This window comes from Eublepharis macularius, chromosome 1 (assembly GCF_028583425.1).
Source record: "Eublepharis macularius isolate TG4126 chromosome 1, MPM_Emac_v1.0, whole genome shotgun sequence".
Taxonomy (NCBI): domain Eukaryota; kingdom Metazoa; phylum Chordata; class Lepidosauria; order Squamata; family Eublepharidae; genus Eublepharis; species Eublepharis macularius.
The window spans coordinates 154778543-154798716 of record NC_072790.1 but is presented as its reverse complement, the minus strand read 5'-3'; the positions used below and the strand labels follow the sequence as shown (position 1 = coordinate 154798716).

General features: G+C 43.6%; 1 pseudogene; it reads right to left on the bottom strand.

Moving 5' to 3' along the window:
* Window positions 1–16010: 16010 nt before the first annotated feature.
* LOC129336275 (GPI mannosyltransferase 1-like) lies at window positions 16011–19466 on the bottom strand (annotated as a pseudogene).
* Window positions 19467–20174: the final 708 nt, after the last annotated feature.

The following is a 20174-nucleotide window of genomic DNA, read 5'->3' as shown; positions in this document are numbered from 1 at the left end:
TGTAACCTAAAGCTGTTCAAGAAATAAAGTGTTTTTGACAGGAATTGTGCTTTTGTGATTCTCTGATGTTAAGTGAGTTGTGTTATTTTTGTGTAAGATAGTGCTGCCATGCCCTTTGGTGTTCCCCCCTGCTGTGTAACCTAAAGCTGTTCAAGAAATAAAGTGTTTTTGACAGAAATCGTGCTTTGTGATTCTCTGATGTTAAGTGAGTTGTGTTATTTTTCTGTGTGGGGGACTGCTGGTGTAATGTGTCATTATGCTTTGCCTACTTGTACTTTGGAAGGGAGAAAATAATTTTTTAAAAACTTTATTTTGTGTTGTTCTTGTTTTATTCTTTGTTGTGCAGTTGGTTCCCATCATAGGGAACAATGGGGCTGGCTGGCCAGCCATCACTGTAGGTGGTGGGGGAATTTGAGGGAGGGTGTCTGTGGTTCAGGTGCTCTTTCACAGGGACCAGCTGGCACTCAGAAGTGTGCCCACCATTGTGGCACCCCTGGGCTGTGCAGAATTGCCTAGGGAAAGAGAGTTTAGAAGTTCCCAGCATAGGGAACAAAGGGAGAGGGCTGGCCTTTGCCAGCCTGTTCCTGGGGTTATGGGTGTGGGGCTGCTGGGGTGGATTTGGGTCTGTGAGGGGCTAATGTGGGGATTTGGGTCTGTGTGTGGCAGCTGGGGGGGAATTGGGTTTGTGTGGGGCTGTAGGGGGTGGAATTTGGGGGCTGAGAGCACCTACTTGGGGAGGCCATGAAATGCCCCCCCAAGTGGGAGCAGGCTGAGCCTTGGTGGGGGGTGGGAGGAAGGGTGGGAGAAGGGCCCCTGAGGGTAAGGGGGCATTTTGCATGCAAAATGCCACCCCTGGCAAAGGAAGCCTGCTTCTTCATTTTTCCCCATAGGAAATAATGAAGAAGATGAGCAGCAGCATGCTAACAATATGCTGCTCCTTCGCTTTCTTATGGGAGGATAGGGGGACCTGCTTTGGGGGGCCATAACATAGTCCCCCAAAGTCCAATCGGTCTGAAACTTGGGGGGTTTGTAGAGAGGGGTTAGAGGAAGGTCCCCACCAATTTTGGGCTGATTCGGTGGGAAAATGCCTCCCCCAGGCGTCCGGGAAGACGCCGGAGGCATTTTCCCATTGAAAAAGCCTAAAGCCAAAACGTTTCGGCTTTTTTTCTTTCGGCTAGCCGAAACGTTTCGGCTTAGCCTGAAACGTTTCGGCTAACCTGAAAGAAGCCGAAACACTTTTGTTTCGGCTTTCTTTCGGCTTTCAGAAAGCCGAAATGCACATCCCTAGTTGCTAGCCTAGTCTAGGTTCCCACTTCCCATCCCCCAATAGGTACAGTGTATATGTAAGCAACAGCAAAGCAAAGCAACTAAGGATGAGAGCAAAGAGGATCTTTTAGAAAGTTCAGGAGTTCTAAGGTTATGTATCCGTGTCAATGGTTCTTCTCAGAAGACAGGCAGATAAGCTCAGGAGGGGGGCCCTCCTCTGTACAGTTTCACAGGACAGAGACAGAGGAGACAGCCACAGCTCTCTCTAACATAAGAGCACAATGTCCATCAGAGTCCAGTCCTTGGCCCAGGCTTTCACCAAGCAGGTTGGGGGTTGTCAAGACCCTGAAGTATGAGCAGGGGATGCCAGGACTCTGACAAGTGGGGAAGGAGCAGAGGAAGGGCCTAGCTCCATGCCAGTAGCCCTCATAGTCCTCACTGCCATTACCTGGTGGTGAGGCTGACAAGCAGTCTGACAGGTAAGAATGCAAGTGTTTTAGCTCCCACCTCTTCCCCCTCCTCCTTCAGAACAGGTTGTGTATGCTCTCTTGGTTGACCCCCCACATGCTGCCTCAATGTGTGTGTGTGTCTGTGTCAGGGTCGTGTGCCCCCTCCCATGTCTCTGCATCAAAACAGATCACTTGCATGGCTTAGGGCGAGGGGTAGAGTTGATGGCCTCAGCACAGTCTCTATGAGGCTCACTGCATGGCTGAGGCGAGATGACCTGCTGGGTGCAAGGCCTCATTACTGTGCCCTCCACTTAGCCTGTTGCCCCATGTCACTTGGCCTGGGCAGGGTATACTCAGTCTTACTGCCATCCACCTACCTGTGGCCTTGCCTCCCCCACCCGCTCACTCTGCGCTTGTTGTCTTGCCTCCAACAATTGCAATATCTTCATTGTCAACCTTAAAATTGTGTAATTCCTCAGTTGTCATTACTTTTGTTTTCTTGATATTCAGTTGCAATACTGCTTTGGCACTTTCTCCTTCATCAGAAATAATTTCAAGTCTTCACTATTTTCTGTAAGTAATGTGGTGTCATCTGCATCTTAAACTGTCATCTTCACATTTCAAATTATAAAATACATATTAGAAGCACATAATTCAGTTGTATAACAATAGGGCAGGAAGGAGGGATCATTAAGGGAATTCCAGATGAAACAAAAAGGTCTTCGCTTGCTGGTGGAAGACAGTGGCAGAAAAAGAGAGATGAACGTCTCTGAGGAGGGCATTCCTAGGCTTTCCAAGCGCCGTGGGGCCTGCAATTCACCTGGAATTACAACAGATCTTCAAACAACAAAGACCTGTTACCCTGGAGGAAATAGAAGATTCAGAAGGTAGACTCCATGGAATTAAATCCCTGCTGATCTCCCTTCCCTCCCCACACTCTACACTCCCTAGGCACTGCCCCCAAATCTCCAGGAATTTCCCAAGTTAGAATTGGCAACTCTAAGTGATCCACAGTTTTGTTTCCATGATTCTCTGTAGGATTGTCACCCACCTAACCTCAGAAGGTGGAGACACCTGAAGCAGGGACTCAGAAAACAACCTTAGCAGTCCAGTACATTAATATGGGTGCAGGTGGTCCTTCAGGTATGCTGGTACCAAGCCAAGGGCTTTCAAGGTCAACACCAGCACCTTGAATTGGGCTCAGAAACAAACTGGAAGGCAGCATAGATGGACCAAGATTGAAGTGATATGGTCCCTATGACCTACTACAGTCAACATCCTGGTTGCAGCATTCTGTCCCAATTAAAATTTCTAAGCAGTTTTCAAGGGCAGCCCTACATAGTGCGCATAGCTAGATATTGCCAGGGCATGCACCACAGTGGCCAGACTTTTTCTGCCCAAAACAGACCACAGTTGCTAAATAGACAATCTGGTAAAAGATACTCCTAGCCTCAGATGCTGCTAGCTTATAGTGCAGTAGGCCCATCTCCAGGAGCATGCCCAAACTATGGACCTGTTCCTTCAAGCAGAGTGCAACCTCATCCAGAACAGGTGATACCTTAAATCCCAGATCAGGCCTTCCAGTTACCAATAGCATTTCCATCAGGGCTGGATTAACCCAGGCACTGATTCAAGGTTTCTACAGTCTCCCCGGAATCCAATGGAAGCACGAGATAGAACTGTCATCAGAATATTGGTGACAGCCCACCCCAACTTTCCAGACAACCTCAACCAGCAGTATAAATGTTGAAAAGTAAGTCAGACAAGATGGAGCCTTATGGGATCAATGGGTTGAGCAGCAGTCCCCCACAACTGCTTTCTGAAACCAACCTTCCAGATAGTACTGGAACCATTGCAAAATAGTACCTCTCAGTTCCAGCACAGAAAGGCAGCCCAGAAGGTCCACTCTAGCTAGCATAGCATTTCAGCCAATTCCTAGAGAAGTGTGATGTCACTTCTGGTTTTTCCTGGAACTGATGTCACACCATCAGCCAATGGTCATTAGTTTATTATTATGAGAGGGTTTGGCAACGCTAAACCGTGACCAGTTTTACTATCTTGCTTACAACAGTGTGAACTAGATCTATGTGCAATCTTTGCAAAATCATGATCCACAATCTCCACATTGATTTTTTCTGAACCAGCAGAAGCTTGTATGTTATCAGCATTATGCTAACCTTTAAAATGCTAAATGGTACAAATACAGAGTGAATAATGCAATACAGTTCCTTTATAAACAGCTTTTTCAGTTCAGGTGTTTTGATTATAGGCTGGTAGCCCAGGCTGAAATCTGTTGCTGGCTTTGGTCTGCGCAAATATGTCTTTATTTCTTCTCAAATGACAGTTGAATTACAAATAGTTTAGTCCCTAGATGAGCCATGATATACCACCCAGAGGATTAGGCAAAATGTCAGTAACTAACAAACACTTTAAGGGATAAAATGACATGTAATTATTTTTTCCCCTTCCTGTTATGTGGCTTTGAGATAGACTGGGATGACAAATGGTGCATTTTTATCCCATTCTATAAAAGAGAGCAGATTAGTCATTGTTGAACAGAGATACATCCAGAGTATATATGCTCCATTCATATATTGCACCAAGGGAATTACTGCAGTAATGACCTGCACAACTTGAGGTTACCAATAGGATTGTCAACAATGTGGTTCTTTTGGTTGATGGTAATTGCAAATGAGGCTCTCAATGAGATGTGAAATGTGGACCACTACATTAAGCAAAATCAGTCAGCCAACTTAGCAAATACGGTGGCCTACCAGATCCTTGACTGCCTTGGACAGTCAGCAAAACCAAGGTATTTGTTATGACCAGGGCTCATTTTGAGGGGGAACGTGCAGGAACGCAGTTCTGGCAGTTCCCCAAAGAGGTCACATGAGAGGTGGCCCCACCCACCTGACTCTCAGCCATTTTGGGCCTGTTTTGGCCTGGATTGGGACTGAAACGGCCTGGATCAGGCCTCTGATGGGTGGTGGATCACTCTCCCACTCAGCAGTGGCCTGATCCTGACCATTTTGGGCTCCTTTTCAGCCGTTTTCAGCCCCTTTTTGCCATTTTGGGCCCAATTTCGGCCCTGAATGGCCAGGATTGGGTCCAAAACAGCCAGGATAGGTGTGGCATATGCAAATCAGTCATGCTAATGACACACTTCTGGTGATGTCAAGGGGTGTGGCTTATGATAATGAGTTCCTCCAGCTCTTTTTCTATGAAATGACTCCTGATTGTGACCCTAGTGGCTGCTGTAGGTCTAGACTATGTTTGTAGGGTAGTCAACAACATGGGGTGGGGGGGGAGCATCCTGTCCCTTTAAATAAAAGCTTAATGCATGGAACTGGGCAAGTGAAGCTTTTCATGGCATGGAGCTAAATAACATCACCTGGTAAATAACATCTCATTAAGCCTCTATTAAATGATCAGGGTCTCTTTTTTCCAGGTTCTTGGCAATCCTATTGGTAACTTCACGTTGTGCAGGTCTATGCTGCAGCAATCCTCTTGGTGTAATATGTGAATGGAGTAAAAGTAGTATGGATGTATCTCTGTTCAACAATTACTGATCTGCTTTCTAACAGGCCTTTTATAGTATAGGATAAAAACGCACCTCTTTGAAGCCTGGATCATTTTTTTAAAAAGAGAGAGTGAATAGCCACTTTCCTAGTTAGGAAAACAATGTTATTTTATGTATTGTCGAAGGCTTTCACGGCCAGAGAACGATGGTTGTTGTGGGTTTTCCGGGCTGTATTGCCTCCTGACGTTTCGCCAGCAGCTGTGGCTGGCATCTTCAGAGGTGTAGCACCAAAAGACAGAGATCTCTCAGTGTCACAGGTCACTGTGACACTGAGAGATCTCTGTCTTTTGGTGCTACACCTCTGAAGATGCCAGCCACAGCTGCTGGCGAAACGTCAGGAACTACAATGCCAAGACCACGGCAATACAGCCCGGAAAACCCACAACAACCAATGTTATTTTACATTGCTTTCTAACTATGAATGTAGGACCACTTTTAGGGGCCTACTCAAAAATTATTCTATCACCATCTTTACTCTGCTAAGGATTGCTAACATGTGAGTGCCAGGAAAGTACATCAGGTACAAAGCCCATGCTATTTATGACCAATCAGATGTGGGCTATATATGGCAGCCCATTAGAGGCTCATTAGTAAATCCCTTGGTTTTGCTGCCTGCCTATAATTGCAAACATGGGTTGATTGTTAAGCACCTGGTAGACCACATTGCCTGCCAGGCATGGACTACATCCAATCTACCTGTTAAGCTTGTCAGCAAGCCTGGAGGACAAATGCATGCCCTTTTATGAGAGGTTTAATGGCATGCTATTCACCAGGTGACATTACTTACTTCCATGCCATGAAAAGCTTCAGCTGCCCATTTCTACACATTAAGCCACTATTAAAGGGAGAAGACTTTCCCCCCCAGGCCTGTTGGCACTCCTACTATCTATACATTTTAATCTCCAGCCTTCCTCCAAGGATCCCACAGTAACATCCCAGCTCTTCCTCACATTGTACCCTTATAACAACAGGCAGAGAGCACAACTGGCCAAGTTCACCAATGAGTTTCATGGCAGAGTGGGGATTTGAACTTGGGGGTTCCAGGTTCTAGCCAATACATCTGATTGGCTCTGTGTGCCTTCCTTGGTGATTCACAAAGTACACAAGGCTGGGCAACAGTATGTAGTAAATGCTCATGATCTCCTGCTTACATTCACACGAAAATGGGTTCTTTCTATTTGTGCAATTTTCATTACATTCTTAGCTTTTAGTTGTGTGGGTATCAGTTGGATTTATTCAATGTTTCTCCACTTTTACAGAGTCTCCCTTTGTACGTGTGTACTTTTTTTGTTGGCATGTATGAGGGGTAACCTTTTTCTCTTAGGTTCACTGAACCTTAAATTTTTTCACAGCCTCCTTTTTGGTATGCCAGCATTACTGTAATCACTTCAACCAACTTTCTAATTGACAATTCATGAGCCAATGTAACAAGCAAGTTGAAAATAGTTACAATTTTCCCATGTTGCTGCAAGCCTGTTGCCAGCACTAATTATGAAAGTGCTAATGTTAATTAAAATCTATTTTCAAATATATTTCACAGTTTTGAATATGTCAGGAAGTGCCTGTTACTCATATGGATTGTCACTCTGTACTCAGGGAAATGGCAAAACAATTTCAAGTTTAGGGGGGAAAGCCTTTTGGTGAAGTAAAAAAGGATGCCTAAATTGATGAATTAAATACTTCAGGTAATTTTAATGCACTCTGCTCCTTAGTTGAAGAATAACGACTAAACTACAGGATTGGACAGGCACAATTGAGAGACAAGGGCTGCCAGCCTTTCCTGGGAGTAAGCTCCTTTGAATAACATGTGACTCATGTCTCAGTAGCCTGTTTAGGATTGCTGCTAAAAAGCAACATTTACCTATGGCACTGCCCCCACCAACAGTCTTAACCAAGATTAATGGTAGAAAGGAGGGATACAAGTCTTTGACATAAATCACAATCCCTTCTCTAAGAAGTAGATGCTTTGTGTAGTTGTGTTAATTTCTTCTTTTTTTAAATCAGGCAAATTCAGTTAAGCTTCCCTTATATACTATACACTTTATATATTTCCCTAGTTTTATATTAAAAAACACCATTGCTTATTGCTGAATTAATTATGAAAATTCAGTTCATAATTTTTCAGTACTTACCATCTGCTCCAAAATATGAGGCTGTTCCCTTGTGTGAATTTATCCTAGTATGCAATATTTATACCAGAGTATGTTTACATTTTTTGAAGGATAGCTACAACATATCCCTTTGTTACACTACAGGTATGTTCCAAATCACCTCAGAGATTCTCTCTCACCATTAATAATTTTTTTCTAGCCAGTGCTTAGAGATGACATTGCCAAAAAAGTAAAGACAGCAGCTACATCATGTGCTTGGTTCAGTCTTACTAATGACCTATCATGACCATTTGAGGACTACATAGGATTTCTGTTGGCCTGGGTCGTAATTAGACATGGGCATGAACAGAAAAAAAACATGAACATGGTGTTTGTTGTTCGTTGCCATCCACGAACAACAAACAATGAACATTGACAAACATGACCTGTTCACGAACATGTTCGTTGTTCATGGGGCCAGCAGGCTCTCCTCCAGCCATTAAGATCCCTACCACACCACTCCCAGAAACCCTACCTGAGCAGGCACCGAGAAATGTACCAATAATAAATAATAGCTTGGCCCCAGAGCCTGGCAGCAGTCCTGGAACCTGAAAGGGTAGATCCCTACCGCACCACTCCCAGAAACCTTACCTGAGCAGGCAGCAGGAAAGGTACCAGTAATAAATAATAGCTTGGCCCAGAGCCTGGCAGCAGCCCTGGAACTTGAAGAAGTAGATCCCTATCCCACCACACACAAAGAAAATTCAAGCTTCAATGCACTCTCCCTGTCTCTCTCTCAAAATTCCAACAGCAACTGTCGCTCCCTCACTGTCTGCCAAACCAGAGCTGGGAGCTCCCCTCCCCCCTGCTCTTTGCTTCCTTGTAACAAATTTGGAGCGCCACATTTGAAAGGAAGACCTGCCTATCAAGCTAAATTGGGCTTAGATTGGGGTTTCCAGGGCAACAGCAGGAGTTCAGCCAGAGTTCAGGCAGTCCCTGCCTCCAGTTGCCAAGGGAATTTATTGTAGGTACCAGATTGTCTGGCTTGACTAACAGCAACAAACGAGGCTTGCAATGACCACCTGTTCATTTAGAATGGGGCCCCACGAACAGCTTGTTCATGAACAGATGATTGGGCTGTTCGTGGCTTTTTTTAGTTTGTATTGCTGTTTGTGCCCATCTCTAGTCGTAATGTAAAGAGTTCATTTATAGAGGAATCAGTATGTGGTTCTTTGTAAGCATTGTCTGACCACATGGACAGGTGGCTAGTAGCCCCACATATCTCCAATGATGTTGTGTGGATTGGTTAATAACTGTGAAATGGGCCTTGGTTCAGCAAGCAGAGCTAAGGTATGCCTGTTTGTAATCAGGTATGTCTGCTTGTAATCTTTTGTGACACTGAAAGTTCTTGGTTGACGTTCTTGATCTGTGACCCCCTCACTGTTCTTCAATTCAATACTTTTTTGAAAGGCTTTTTCCCACTTTGCTGAGGGTCTCTCCTGATTCCCCTGTCCTGGATTAATTGCCCCACTTCAAATAACTAGACATTGGCAGGTAATTCTGATTGTACTGCAGGTGTTAGCTCATTTCTAAATTCTTTCAAAGGGCCCAATAGTGAAAAATATTTTTTAAGACAATTGTTCTAAAGGTATAGCCAGTAACTCCATAAAGCAATCTGTGTGGAGCAAAGCCACTGTCTCATCTGGGCAAATTAGTTTAACCTTCTAGTATTAATGTATAATAGTGCCTTTGTCTGCTCCCTTGTTGAGAGCTTTTATGAGGGCCATTTTTACCAATTTATTTGCATTCCCCAATATCACTGCAGTGAGGGTGGTAAGGGACCCGGTATTGCAAAGTTACTTCTTGAGCCTCAGCAGAATGCTTCAGCTTTTTGGACAAGTCTGAGGGCAAAACCCCAGGAATAAACAATCTTATAAAAGTTCTTAAGACTCCCATGATGGTCTCAGAAGTCTAACATTTACTAAGAAACCATTTTGTACATCCATTTTTCAAAACTAACTTGTTTATGTCCATATGACTGGAGTACATAGTTGAATACAATCCATATAAATCTCATCAAAAGTAAGTTCTTTTCTTAAACATTTTTAAGGCCCTAGTAGCAGAACCATGATTGACTTGGTAAATTTCAGACTGGGCTACAACTTTTAGACTTGCTTCTGTCACACAGGCCACAAGTTCTTCTAATTTATGCCGTTTCAAACCTTGGTATCTATGATCCACACTAAGGTGAACTTGCTGTATCAATTTTGCTTGTTCTGCCTACAATAAAATGTTTCCTTAAAAAAAATCCCTTTTTCATATACAAAGGTTACAATAATTCATAATAATTTCATATTCATATTTAACTGAGTATCTTTTGAGGGGTTGGATGGTATGGACTTAGTAATTGATTTTAGCTCTCTATTTAATTTTTTTTTTTTACTTGCCTGTGACCTGGTTAGTACTCAGCCTCAAGTAGTTTATAATTCTGCCAGTGCCAGGTTGTTCTACCAGGGCAAATCCTTCAATATAAACATTGCATCCTTTTTGATGTCCTGGTGAATGGATAACCTCAATGTTGGGTTTCAATAGCACCAATTCTCCTCTGCTTGTCTATCTGTACAATGGATTTGTTTCCTGTTGAAGAACGTATTTGGCATCCAGTCTGATGGATTTTTCCTGTAGACACAAATTGTATAGACAGAATTTCTAACTATCAAGTTATAGTTGCTTCTTGGTATTTTGTAACACATAATGAAAAGTAGCAAATTCTATAGAGGACAGTAATCTAAAAACATTGCTTGGTCACTTACAAAAAATTATTTTCTGAGAGTTTGCATCTGATGACTACAGCTGCAGCTTGCCAAACTTTCTTTTGGACTTTTATTATTCTAGTTGCTGGCCCATCTGGATAATAAACTAATAATGTTCAAAAAGTACTAAAGGTCAATTGGACTTACCAGTAGCAGACCTGCATCTAGAGCCCTGACAGCAGCTCCATGATACAAAGGGATCCACTTCTGTCACAGAAATTTATAAGATTTTGCCTGAGCAGGAGCTTCATGTGCACCCTGGCATTTCTGCCTACACACGAAACTACTGCAGTGAAGTGCCTGTGTCGATTTGATTCACCTCTGAACAAGATTTTATTAATACCAATGCACTACATCAATTCATTAACTGGAAAGAAATCGATTCTGTTAGCTACTGGAGCTATACTTAATATTTATGTATTGTAACTTCTAGACTGCAGCAGCAAAGCAACAAATTGGAAAATGTATGTTGAAAATCAGCTGAACTATCAAAATGTGCACAGGGAACACCCTCAATATATTTTGAAGTATATGAACAATAATGAAGACTTTCCTAATTAGAATTTGTTTAGCACAGTTACTTTGATCTAAAGTGTGTATTAATGAATGGAATTATTCAGTTGGCCTTATTTATTACTCAAATTCCTGATGTTCATCTTTCACATTTTCTCTCATCAACCTTTTCATGAAAAAAAAATAACTGAAAGAGCTGAGGAGGAGGAGGATTGGGTGGCTGAGCAATTGCTTTGTGTGCAGAAATGTCTGCAGGTTCAGTCCCTGGTATCTTCTGTTAAAAAAACCACCTTAGCTTTCTCTGTTTAAGACCCTGGAGAGCTCCTACCAGCCAGGTTAGAGAATTCTGGACTAGATGGATTAATGCCTCACTATCAGACAACTCCATATGTTCAAAATGCCAATAATTAATGGAGGGGTGACAGAATATCATCATATGCTCCTCCAACAATTCCCTTTCTCCACCCTTATTCCTTCCCAAGATAGTTACCATTCCTGAATGGCTATAAAGTGAAGATATACTAAATAAAAGCAACTCAGTACAAATCTACATTTGTACAAAATTTTATCTCCATGCTATTATGCAGATGATACTCAGCTCTGTCTTTTAGTGGGTCCCAGAGAGGCTGTGCAAACATGAACCAGTGCCTGGAATCATTTTTTGGACAGATGATGGCTAATAAACTGAAACTTGATTGCAACAAAATGGAAGTACTACTGAGAGGTGGAAGGACTGACCCAGGAACTGAGGTGTCCCCTATTCTGAATAGGATTGCACTCTCCCTGAAGGAGCAGGTTTGCCGCTTGGAGGTGCTGCTCTAACCAGCTGTTGCTGGTGGCTATGAGCACCTTTCACCAGCTTCAGGCTTTATTGGGCAAAAAAAAAGACTTGGCAACTGCGGTGCATACCCTGGTGACATCTAGGTTACCCTACTGCAACGTGTTCTACGTGTGGCTGCACTTGAAGAGTGTCTGGAAGCTACAATTGTTACAGAATGCTGTGGCCCAAATGCTGACTGGCGTGAGTCATAGGGACCATATCACTTCACTCGTTTCACTTGTTTGCTGCCAGGCTTAATTCAAGGTGCTGGTACTGACTTTTAAAGCCCTATACGCCTTGGGGCTATGGCAATTGCTCAGACCCACTTGTGAAAGGACGTTACCTTGAAACAACCATGTGAAAAATTATTTGACTTAATTCAAGCAACTCATTCACTACTAAATCACAATGCTGCTTAGTGACCAAATACTCCCTTAAGAAATTCAGTCCTTGCATGGCACAGCCCTCAAGTTGGGATTTATTTATTTGTTCCAGGTTCAGAGTGAAAACCCTGTATTTCACAGCCAATAAACAGTCAATGTGTTTTTTAAAATTAATAATGCTAGAGATTATTAAATAAAAATTACAAACGAGATATATAGAACACTGGCATATCTCATAGAAATTAATCCTCTATTAATATACATGTTATCCCCATTCTACCAACATTGATTTCAAGAAAACAGGTTACATTTCTAAGCTTCTTTCTCAGAGCTTTGCCAAAAAATGAGAAAGTAGATTTCACTGAATTTCAGACTCAGAGATTCAGGGTTACAGAGTATGGGTAGCTTATATAGATGCTATTACATAGGCCAACAGATGACTTCACTGAACTGTCTGGTTTGTGCCTTGTAAAGGCCTGGCATGATGCCCCTCCGGGCATACTCCAATAGACACTATTTTCGCTAAGGGTTTCCCCCCCTGGCCATCAGACTAACTGTGTGACATCCTTCTTTGTGTAGAGAGTTTGGTGGATCAATCTTTTATAACTCAATCTATCAATAAACATCTCTTCATTTTGGCTTGCTTATTCAACGCTGCACAAAGAAACAGTGAATTTGTAACTTCTATAGAAAACTGGAAAAAAATCTCTAAGCAAGATGCAGTCAAGTCTTGCAAATCAAACAATTCTTATGAATTCCACATATGAACTGCATAGCATATATGATTAATACTGCATTCTCTCACAGGGCCAGCCTAAAGGATCACCTACCCCCATACTGTGTGTAAAGTGCCCACAAGTCACAATTGACTTAAGGTGACCCCAGCAAGTTTTCATGGCAAGTGAGCAGTAGAGGTGGTTTGCCAGCACCATCCTCCACAGACTCTTCCTTGGAGGTCTGAGTACTTACTCTGCTTAGCTTCTGAGATCTGAAGAGACTGGGCTATACCACGCCACCTTCCCTCCCCAAACTCCCATATTAACCTACCCATCACTATCATCTTCAAGGGCTGTGCTTCAGATGCCCATCACTTGAGATGAGATCAGTTGCAACCCACAAAAAGGCCTTGTCAGCCCTGGCAGTACAACTATGGAATTCCATCTCCAGGCAGATTAATCTGTCCCCCTTTATCATTGTCTTCTGCCAGCAGATAGATTTCTCTGATTTGTCTGCTATTCCTTCACTGAACCTCCTTCTTGTTTATGTGATTTGTTTAATTGTTGTTTTAATAGCTTTATATAAAACAAAGCTGGCTTTAGTATTTTTTATTGTCCACTGCCTTGGGTGTCCTAAGTTGGGTAGAAAGGTAGCATAAAGGTGTTTTAAACAAATAATAAATATCTCAATAGCTTGTTTATTGACATGTCAGAAAAATAAGATATGTACACCAGACTGTTATACAAAACAGGCAAAAAAAATTACCCCAAGATCCCAAACAATAATATGAAAAATATATTGAGAGGTTTTTGTACCTAGATATCCTGCCTATTCTTAGTGTCAGGGCATTTGTTGTCAGATTTTAAAAATAAAATATTTGTTGAATCATAAATCACAGTGTACAGAGCAGCCTGATGAACTGTTATGGAAGGCCAGCGGCATCAGCTGTAAACCCCCCCCCCCCCCGTGGCACTATATATGCAGGCAGAACTGTATTTATGCCAGAACTCTATCTTAGACTCTATTCTCCACACCAGGCTAGGCCCTAGAAAAGTGCATCATATAGGCAAGTGCTGTTCAGTGAGAAAATAACGATCTGTTGTTCTCAAACCACCGCTTGCATTCATACACATTCAGGATTAAGAAGCAGGTATTGCACTGCAGGTAGCAAAGCATGGAAGCCAGGCAGGTTTCAGCTCAAGTATTTTGTTTAGAAATTAAGCTCATATAACTTGCATATGTATACAAGAACATATTTCCCCCCATCTATTTTATTTTACTTAGTAATTTACATAGCATAGCTACTGATCCTAAGCAGTAGGGCAATATGACAAAAATGTCTGAGGGTGGAGGAGTCACAAGCAAGCTTGCATGTGATATTTCCACAGATGCTCTGAAAACCACTGCACAATGCTTAGAGGCATTTACAGGCTGCCTCTTGCACTGCTTTTTACAAACCCATGTTGTAGAAAGGCTTGTGAAATGATCATTTCCCCTTCTGATACATACCTTGTCTTCAAAGTGAGCACGGGAGGAAGCAGACATTTGCCAACTATTCCTACATGACCTATATTGTCAAGATCAGCTGAGAACATCCTTGCAAGTATAGCATCTCCGTACATTAGTCTAGGAAGAACATTTGATAGAAGCGTTCTCAGTGGTTTCCCCCCAGTACTGGATTTTTAATGAGATTGTCCAAAGGCTGAGCCTAAATAAGACAGCAGTGATGTCGGTTGATAAGGCTATATGCTAGAAGGGATTGTGCTACCAATCTTATATTGGCAGGGGGTCTTTTTTTAAAAAGAGACTGTTATGAGCTTGGGACTCCTACCGGACTCCACCTTCTTACTAGAAAAGAAAGTTGGTATGGAAACCCCAACAGTTTTCCCCTCCAACTCCAAGCTGATACATGCTACAATAACTTCCGAGGCTAGACTACTGCAATACACTTTATGAACAGCTGTACCTGAAGACAACTCAGAGCTTTAATTCATCTCAAATATGGCAGGTTGGGTATTACCTGTACCTTTTTTTACCAACCCAAATGACCCAAAATGTACAAGCTTTCCAGAACTCTTAATTTCTGCTATTCTCTGCTAAACCCACACCTCTCCACAGCTCAAGAACCTGCCATCACTTCTTAAAGGTTGCTCTGTCCCACCCAGCTAGCATTCTCAGTATGCCCCTACTTAAATCCGCATTATTTTATGAGACGGTCATTGAGAGCTGGTGTAGAGGTTATAGTTCCAGACTAGGATTGGGGAGACTCAGTTCAAATCCCTCTTCCTCAGCCAGGAAGTTCACTAGATGACTCTATCTCAGGTTAACTTACATTGCAGCATTGTTGTGAGGATAAACTGGAGGCAAAACATGTGTACTGCCTTAAAGTCCTTGGAGGAAGAGTAGGATAAAAAACAGCAGACTTGTCTTAAATAATGTGGATATGATTGTGGCACTGCAAAAAGCCCCAGTTTCCCCCAAAGTGACACTTTCTCCTTAACTCTCCTATTGAGTTAAACATTCCATTTTGGGAAAGGCTGGTGCGGAGCTTGCACTGTTTCATTTCACTGTGTGCTAGCAGCAATAGTGTAAGGAGATGTCATGGAGTACAGACCTGAAGCATGGATACATAATTTGTGGCCCCAGAAATCATTTAACTAGAAATTGAATTCTTAAAGTTTTAAACAAACCAACATCATGGCAGATAGCAGGGGATCACTAAACCCTGACTTGGTTCAGTAGCCAGACATGAGTTGTGGCTATCACCAAATGTGCCTCTTAGTAGGTTCTCCACCAGAGGAGCTGAAGAGTTTCCCATGCTGCTTCTTCCTGCTACAAAACTCAACAAAATGCAAGAGTCTCTCACCCCTCTTAAGTCTTTTGTAGGGAAGGAGAGAGGCTCTCTCTCACATCTCACTGGACTTTAGAGTAGAGACAGGAGCAGCATCAGAGAACTTTATATTTACCTTTTGTCAGAATCTGGTCCGGGGGCGTCGACGCCTGGGGGCGGCGAGTCTGCCAGGATGCCCACCAATGAATGGACTGAAAGGGGTTGCCTCAGAACCAGGGGGTGGAGGGGGGTTTACAGCACCCTCCTCCCTTTCTCCCCCCATCAGGTAGACAGACCACCCTTCACCCTCTGGCTTTTCCTCACTTCTCTCTCTCTCAGTCAGTCTGTCTCACAACACTCCTCCTTGGCTTCCCTTTCCTGCCCACTTTTATGGGGCCATCCCTGGTCTCCCCTCCCACCTCCTCCAGGCGCTGACCTGTCCCTGCCATTCCCCTCAACCCCAGGTACTGCCAGCCAAGCTGGCCTATCCCTAGCCGTCTCTCTGGCCTTTCTAAGTCCTGGCCCCACTCCCAGTCTTGTCCTGCCTCCCTCCAGGTGAGACTGGCTGGGCCCAGTTGCACTCGGCCCAGGAGCATTGGCCTTGGCCCCATCTGTCCACAGTCTGAAGGCTTGCAGGCCTCACTGGCGTCTCCTGGCATCAGATGGGTTGCTGCGGGGTTGATGGGTGTGGCAGGAGCCTTCCGAGCTCTCTCTGATGCTCCTGTGTCGAGGTTGGCTGGTGGGAGTTGGGCCACTGTGTCAGCGGCTCCCCGGGCTCCGCCTGCTGCTTTTGCAGCTCCTGGGGTTGATGAAGGCTGGGCTGCTGCGCTGGCAGCTTCCTGGGCTCCTGGCACCGAGAGCCTGGACATTAAGTCAGTGTCCTCCTGGGGGCCTACAGAAGAGTCTGGGGCAGGGGGGCTAGGTGCTTGGCCCTAGATACCTATTTAAAGAAACTAACAAAAAGGCTTCTCAGTTATCGGGATGTGTTATTGTTACATTAGCCCCTTCCCAAACCTCTTCATATTCAATATACCATAAACCAAGGACAAACCTCTCCAAAACAACATTGCACAATGATATTAGCCTCTCAAAGCTGTTACTCTCTCCTGTTCAAGTAACTCCATTCAGAGAACTGCCTTCAGAATTTCACCTGTGTAGCAAAACATGACTTAGTGTAGCTTAATCTTCCTGATCATCTGGTCTGTGCAATAGTGAGCTATAATCTGAACCAGAATCACACAGTTGGCAAAAAGAAAGAATAAGCTTGCTAGCCATATGAGTAAGAAACTGTTCTGCCCTTCAAATTCCAAAAAGTATGCAGGTGCCAACCACAGTGCTTGCCCAATAACCCACAGCAGAAGAAGGAATACAGCCCGCTGCCAAGACATGCTCAAAAGGGGGATTATGGGTGGCAGAAGGCAAAGGTACCAGAGAAAATACTGGGAGGTGCACACTTTGTTAAAGCTGCACAAACACAGCAGTGTGCAGGAAGCAGCAGAAGACTTTTGGAGTAAGCAAAAGAAAGAACTAAAAGCAGCAGGAGCTGTGGCAAGAAAGCTGACAGTCCAAGGAACAAACTCCATTCGCTTCCTGCAGTCAAGTACAGCATGTAGAAATACGGCGAGAAGTTGTGGCGGATATCTCTCCGGGTCAAGTGGTAGAAATAGGTCTGCTCCAGAAAGTCCCAACCATAAGAGAAATAAAAACCAAGGCCCACAGCTTCAAAGGTACATCCAGCCACAACTCCAAAAAACAAAACATTCCAACTGAACAGCCTTAGCAAAAGCTGCCAGAAGTCATCTATAGAGTGGCTAACTTTTTGTTTCTCCAGTGCTTCTGCAGCTTTGCAAATGGAGAGCTATTGGCAGTGCATAGGTCACAGGGTAAATTTTCATATGTACAGACAGGCCGTAAAGAACAGTGGCCTTGGCTAGATGCCTCTTTTCCATAAAATACATGGTGCCCAGGATAAGACTTGCTACAAGAGACTCAGCATTTCCTCGACTGGATACAGTCATTGGAAGGGGATTGAGGAGCCATAATGCACAGCACCCACAGGCCTTCCTGCTATCCAGCCCTCTGAGCAGCAGGATCCAGTACACGAGGTCTGCAGCAACCAGATCCACAGCAATAAAAAGGAGTTTTCCATACAGATTAGTAAGGTAGATGTTTGGGGTTAAGATCCAGGCCAGCAGTGGAGTATAATGGTATGTGGCTCTCAGGTAAGGAGGCTTCCCCTCTGTAATGTATTTCGCAGCATCAGTGAATACTTGATAATCAATGTCTGTATATTTTACCAGCATTGTTCTGTCCTGATAAACTCCATAAAAGACAAGCACAAGCCTGATTATGAAAGCACTGCCAAATAAGGCATCTTTCCTGAGAAATCCTATAAAGATTTGTTTCCCAGATATCTGATAGGGTATCATATTTGGTTCACTTTAACAGAAATCAAAATGAGAAATAAACCCAGTATTGGACCAGGCTTGAACCATCTTGTGGTTATGCCACGGTCTGAAGGAGAAGATGAAGTTAGTCTTTAGGTCTTTCATCTATATGGAATCCAAAGAGGAACTTTCTTCAGACCACAAACTTTCCTGTTCCAAAGAAAAAAAACAAGGAAAATTAGTTTCGTTTAGAGATTGCAGTAAAGAAAGAGACAAGGAAAAGTGGTTTGATTCGTTTTCTTGTTGAAGGGGTCCTCTTTAAGGATTTGGCATCAATTATATGCAATCTTTGTGCTTTGTGAAACTATTTTGGAATTTCTAGCATTAAGTAGACTTCCAGCCTCGTGGGGGGGGGGGCTGTTTTGGAGGGTGGGCTCCATGACATTAAGACCCTGCTGAAGTCCCTTCTCTCCACAAACCCTGCCCTTCCCAAGTTCACCCCCAAATCTCCAGGAATTCCTCAACCGGAAATTGGCAACCCTACCATCAAGAGACACAGCTGGTACCAAAAATAAAAACAGCAGTCCAGGTCACCAAATACACATTTCAGCATCCAGACTTGTATACATATTGTACGGGAACTCACAGTTGCACACCTGCTCCTACAGCAGTAATTTGGAATTCAGACTGCTTCTGCAGCAGCCAGAGCCATCTAAGAAGAGTGGAGAGAATAGAGGGAAGCGAGCTTCAATGAATATTTGAAGATATTACCAGGCCATTTTTAAAAAAAATATCTAGAGGGAGGAATAAAAAACTCCTTGATTCACTTTTAAGAAATGAAAGGCAGAAAGATTGGGGGTGGAGGGGTAGAAGCTGGAGGAGAGCAGGATGCTTCAGGTTGTCTGAGAAAGATTCCTTGAAAGCGAAAGGCAGGCGCAGAGTGATTGAGCCACCCGTTGTATGCAAATGAATAAGCTAATTCCTGGGATGGAGATGGCGACCCTGGTACCTCCTAACACAGCGGGGTTTGGAAAGAAGAGTACCCGCAACTCCTTTTGAGCCTAAGACCAGAAGCGCAGTGGAAGGGAGGCAGCCAATCAGAGAAGCAATTCAGCGTTTCCCTGAAACTGGAGAGTACTTTCTCCTCTAGTGGCGGAAATGTATTCCAGTTACGCTTGCGCGTTAGCAGAACTGAAGCTAGCCCTTTCCGGGGCTGGCAGGAAAGGAGGAAATTGGAACAGTCAAGAAAAGTCGGTTTTGGAATTTCTAGCATTAAGTAGACTTCCAGCCTCGTGGGGGGCGGGGGGGGGCGGGCTGTTTTGGAGGGTGGGCTCCATGGCATTAAGACCCTGCTGAAGTACGACAAGGCATGATCGCATACTAGGGAGAAAGAGGGGCGGCGTTCTCCTCTTCTTGGAAGGTTAAGGTGGCCCTTGTGAGTTTGTGTTGCAATTCGGGAGGTAGTTTATTAAAAACAGACAAAATTCAAAGAAGGGAAAACGCAGCACTAGTCAGAATAAAGAGCTTGCCACTGCTGGAGAAAGAAGGGGAAGATGGAGAGAAAAGGCACACATTTTCTGCTCTATAAAATCTTACCTAGTAGAAGGGAAGTCTCGCAATCTATCCGAGCATGCTCAGTATGGCACTTGGAAGCTGTTGCCCTCAATTACATTGCCCATCCTTTATGATTCAACTTCCTGTCGTCATTTTTCAAAAAGCGTATTGTGAAGAAACCGAGGTAAAACATGTCTGAGAAGCTGAACGGTTCTAATGCTGCAATTCTAAGAACATTTTCTTGGGAGCAAGCCACACTGAATAAAATGGGACTTTCTTCTGACTAGACCTGCTTAGGTTTGCTCCCTAAATAGTCTAAAAGCCAGGACTGAGGAAGAGGGGTGACCGATTTCTAGGTGGTCAGATACTAGGGCATGCACATTTTAACGTAAGGGGAGTATAACTCTGTTCCTTGGTGCATTTTCGTCTCCCTGTTTTTCATGAAGATGAGTGCCTCATGAGGATGTGAACCCTTCCTCTCTGCTCCATTTCAAAGGCGACTGAGTGGGCAGTCTGAATTTCTAAAAAAGGAGGTGCTGGCCTTGAAGCATCGACATTATTCTGGAAGCCTTGCTTCTTAATCCTAAACATGTTAGGGAAGCTGTGAATTATTCATCCCAACACCCAGTTTTTTGACAGCCTGCTTCCTACTTTTGGATTAGGGATATTGGAAGATGAGCAGGAAACTATAACAGTTGGAATTTGTGCCTAATGGATTTCTTTATGATTACTTAACAGTGGTCAGGGGAAAACATTGACAAATGAATATCTA